We start from the raw sequence: 4,988 nt of genomic DNA, 5'->3' as shown, positions 1-4,988 counted from the left end.
GAACACAACAGATCTACAGGATTCCAAACTCCCAGCATTGCCCTAGCATTACTAGGAATTAAAGGTTAATCTTCAGGACAGCTAGGGAGAAAAATATTTGAAAAAAAAAAGCCTTTGGAAATTCTCTTTAGTTACAGGAGATGGCAAGAAAAGGGTCGATTGACCGGGCAGGGTAGTTGAAGCTGAAATGGTGTTGCTGGAAAAGCGCAGCAGGTCAGGCAGCATCCAGGGAACAGGAGAATCGACGTTTCGGGCATAAGCCCTTCTTCTCCTGTTCCCTGGATGCTGCCTGACCTGCTGCGCTTTTCCAGCAACACATTTTCAGCTCTGATCTCCAGCATCTGCAGACCTCACGTTTTTCCCAGGGTAGTTGAAGGCAATTGAAAGAAAACTTAAGGAATAAGTCAAACCTGAGTAGGTAACCCCATCTTCAGTCCAGCTTACATTCTGGTATGCTAATGGTGTCAAATACATAATTTAAACTATTCTGATATGTTGTTCCAGCATCAATACAAAACAAACCTGTCACCGCTACATGACTCCCTTTCACAAATTATACTATTCCTAGATTGGTGCTATGAGTTTCCCAATTAAGTTTTTATTTTGTTGTATAATAATACTGTGACAAACGTGCAGTTGATAGTATTACCATTTTTGGAAGCTCAAGTGGATGAAAATGGCTCACAATAAAGTCAATGGCTACAGAATTCTGAATACAAAGAGCAATACCTCAAAAAGCAATGCAGCATAGAGTAAAAAAAGAACTGAAAGCAAGAGGGAGAAGGAAAAAACAGAAATTGAGAAGGCGGTTGATAACAAAGTTAAAGAGAGGTCTTTTTGTTTTTTAAAAGTAACCCAATAGTGGGACAGTAAAGAGATCAGAAAACATTTTTTTAAGAAATCCCAAATCCCCTTCATTGCCAAGTCTGTCCATACTCTATTTGCACCAAATCCCATTTACTTATCCTCCCTGCTTGCCAAGATATCATCATTTTCATTTTGATCATTAGAAACAGGAGCAGTAAAAGGCCATTTGGCCCCTCAAACATGCTCCATTATTCAACAGAATCATAACTGACCTGACTGTAACCCGAATGCTTGACCCCTCTGTCTACTTCAGCCTTGAATGACCTAGCCTCCACTGCTCACTCTGGAAGAGAATTCTAAAGACAAGACTATCTGAGAGAAGCAATTCTTCCTCTTAAACAGAAGACTCCTAATATTTAATCTGTGTCCCCTAGTTTGAGATTCCACCATGACAGGAAACAGTATCTCAGTGTCGATCCAGTCAAATCTTTTCAGAGTTTTACAAGTTTCAATAACGTCACCTCTCATTCATCCAAACTCAAAGAGTATAAGCTCAACCTACTCAACCTTTCCTCATAAGACAGTCTCTCTATACTTGGAATCAGCCAAGTGAACTTCCCCTAAACTCTTTCCTTGGTGGCACGGTGGCTCAGTGGTTAGCACTGCTGCCTCACAGCGCCAGGTTCGATTCCAGCCTTGAGCGACTGTCTGTGTGGAGACATTCTCCCTGTGTCTGCGTGGGTTTCCCCTGGGCGCTCGAGTTTCCCCCCACGGCACACAAAGATGTGCAGGTCAGGTGAATTGGCCATGCTAAATTGCCCATAAGTTAGGTGCATTAGTCAGAGGGAAATAGGTCTGGGTGGCTTACTCTTCGGAGGGTCAGTGTGGACTTGTTGGGCTGAAGGGCCTGTTCCCACACTGTAGGGAATCTAATCTAATAAAAATTATTTAAGGAAAGAAGTTAAGGTGCAATCTCACCAGTTCCTGTACATCTAGTGTCTGCCAACACTATTTATGGCCATTCCCTTCCTTAGCTCTATAGCTTCCTCAAACCCTGTGATCCTCAAAGATACCTGTGTTCCAAAATCTTGGGTCACCTATTCTAATATTTGACAGATTTGACAGATTTTGTTTCATGAAATCTTCCGTGGAGTACCAAAAGTGCTATAGAAATGTGGTTTGATTATTTTTTTGTTTTAGCAGCTATGGAAATGACAGTGGAACAGAGAGAACAAGGATCCAAACTGTGCCAGAGAAGCAAGTTCGTGCCTCCTGGTGCCTGCCAGCAGAGAGAAAAGAGGCATTAGAAGTGAAATCTACAGTCATCAGTTGAAAGTACTCACCACTGCATAGTGGAATAGGATTGAGGGGCTGAATGGCCCGTGACCTCTTATGATAGAGGCCAAGGAACTCATACATGTGGCTGCTAGAGGGAGTTGGAGGGATATATAACGGGGAGAAGCAGTTTTGGAAGCTTGGACTTGATAAAGGCATGGATTAGGATTTTGACATTAATAATTAGTGGCAATTGATAATACTGAAGAAAACCATTTGAGCAATGGAACAAAATCCCTAAAATAATGAAAGAAAAATGGACAAATAATGAACAATTACTGATTGTGTAAAAAAAAAGTGCTGAGATAATGGAAGCACAGATACACATCAATTTTCCAATGAAATTGGTGAAAATTCAACATCGTAAGTCCACACATTAGTCAAGGAAGCTTGACGGCAGTACACTAAATTTCATTCGAACAAAGTTATTCTGAAATCACATTTTTCCATGAATACTGTGGAAATGACTTTAAAAATCTATTCATCTCAAGTTTCCAACATTGTCAGTGCTATCAGGGACCAACAAATCAAACAAAATTTCTTTATCAACAGAATTCTCATAGCTGGAAGAAGTTGTAACAGAGTTGAAGCAGAGTTACGATTTACAGATTTCAGGCGAGTCTCTTGATGTCTTTATGGTATTGGTTTGTTAGCGTGACAGTAATCCAGTGATCTGTGATTCCATTGGATTAGAAGCTATACAAGGACCAAGTGTTAATGGATTAATAAATCAACAGTGATACTGCATCAAGTTGACTCAGTGATGCTGTGGTGACCACAGATTGTTAACTTGATGTGACTTGGTGATGCCAGTCTATAAGCTCGATGAATATTGGTAACGTTTGAGGACTCTAATCAGTAACATCTGCTTTGGCTACTATCCTACTCTTTATGCAGTTTCTCTTTTGTAAATATAAAAATAATTTCTCATCAGGAAGCAATTGTTTGCAGAAAGTCTTGAAGGGCTGTTGTAGCTCACACTCCCCTTGATTAACTTGAAGCAACCAGGTATGGGGCAAGTTGGGTGAAATTATTTGGCTCACACTCTTTCTCTGTTTTTAAACACAAAACTGCTCATCATGCTGCCAGTACTGCCCAGCTGCTGATGTCACATCAAATACAAAGCCGCTTTGTTTGCTGCAGGGATCTTATATTGTTTGTTTTTTCACCACTGTTAATTCCAGTGCTCTAACTGCTTGGTGTGCAGCCAACTTTGCTGCAGCCAGTTTCCAGCACAATGTTCACAGTCACTTCAGGTCTCACTGAATATTTTGGGGAAATTTGAGGGGATTCCCAGCTGCATTAATATGTGACGAAAAGCCATTTGTTGCTTCATGGAAGCCAAGTGCCCATGATGTTCACAAAGCTGCAAGAAACAAGACAAGAACATTACCATCTGCAGGGAGTAAGACACTAAAAACAAGTAACTGTAGCATTTATTCTCAACATACTTGTGAGACCTTGCCATCAGTTCATTTCTACTCTGCTAGCTAGATGTATGAAGGGGTATGGAGCTAAGCAGGGTGAATGGAGTTGATGTGATGTATGAACAATGGAGAAGATTCAAGGGGCTGAAAGGTCTTCTCTTGTTCCCATCTATTTGCAAAATACAATGAGAAAAGTTCTTAAGGACTATCCTCATGGCTGTGTGCAAAATTGCAGCATGGCTAGAATTTCTTTAGGGGTCCTGAAGCATTTCTGATCGATGTCTACACCCCCATCCCAACTTTAAAATGGTAGAGGCCTCACTGTCATGACCATTTGCAAGAACTTGGAGCCTGCTTCTAAGAGGGGAGCTTGCTCCTTACTCAATAAAGCTAGTGTTGTCATCAAGTCATAGAGATGTACAGCATGGAAACGGACCCTTCGGTCTAACCTGTCCATGCCCACTAGATATCCCAACCCAATCTAGTCCCACCTGCCAGCACCCGGCCCATATCCCTCCAAACCCTTCCTATTCATATACCCATCCAAATGCCTCTTAAATGTTGCAATTGTACCAGCCTCCACCACAACCTCTGGCAGCTCATTCCATACATGTACCACCTTCTGTGTGAAAACGTTGCCCCTTAGGTCTTCAAAGTTTGTGAGAAGATTTGTAGCTCGGGTGCTTGTTGCTGTGGTTCTGTTCGCCGAGCTGGACGTTTTTGTTGCAAACGTTTCGTCCCCTGTCTAGGTGACATCCTCAGTGCTTGGGAGCCTCCTGTGAAGCGCTTCTGTTTTTTGTTGCAAACGTTTCGGCCCCTGTCTAGGTGACATCCTCAGTGCTTGGGAGCCTCCTGTGAAGCGCTTCTGTGGTGTTTCGTCCGGCATTTATAGTGGCCTGTCCCTGCCGCTTCCGGTTGTCAGTTTCAGCTGTCCGCTGTAGTGGCCGGTATATTGGGTCCAGGTCGATGTGTTTGTTGATGGAGTTTGTGGATGAGTGCCATGCTCCTAGGAATTCCCTGGCTGTTCTTTGTTTCGCTTGCCCTAGAATGGTACTGTTGTCCCAGTCAAATTCATGTTGCTTCTCGTCTGCGTGTGTGGCTACTAAGGATACTTTGTAACGGGGCTCAGGTCTCTGGCACGGAGCCTGTCCCCGTTACTCAGAAGGGAAGGGTGAAGAAGAGCAGAGCAGTAGTAATTGGGGACTCGATAGTTCGTGGCACAGATAGGCGGTTTTGTGGGAACGAGAGAGACTCACGTTTGGTATGTTGCCTCCCAGGTGCAAGGGTACGTGATGTCTCTGATCGTGTTTCCCGGGCCCTTGAGGGGGAGGGGGAGCAGCCCGAAGTCATGGTCCACATTGGCACCAATGACATAGGTAGAAGGAACGCTGAGGATGTTAGGCAGGCTTTCAGCGAGCT

General features: G+C 43.2%; 1 protein-coding gene across 1 annotated transcript in view; it reads right to left on the bottom strand.

Moving 5' to 3' along the window:
* Positions 1-1,461: 1,461 nt before the first annotated feature.
* The window catches only part of LOC122563059, a 60,236-nt gene continuing 56,709 nt past the window's right edge, over positions 1,462-4,988 (bottom strand). The window contains exon 9 of the mRNA XM_043716414.1: positions 1,462-3,508. The gene's annotated coding sequence lies outside the window, so the exon portion shown is untranslated. The remainder of the gene's footprint in view (positions 3,509-4,988) is intronic.

Source organism: Chiloscyllium plagiosum, chromosome 26, assembly GCF_004010195.1.
Source record: "Chiloscyllium plagiosum isolate BGI_BamShark_2017 chromosome 26, ASM401019v2, whole genome shotgun sequence".
Taxonomy (NCBI): domain Eukaryota; kingdom Metazoa; phylum Chordata; class Chondrichthyes; order Orectolobiformes; family Hemiscylliidae; genus Chiloscyllium; species Chiloscyllium plagiosum.
The sequence above is the reverse complement of the archived record's forward strand: the minus strand, read 5'-3'. Positions and strand labels throughout refer to the sequence as shown.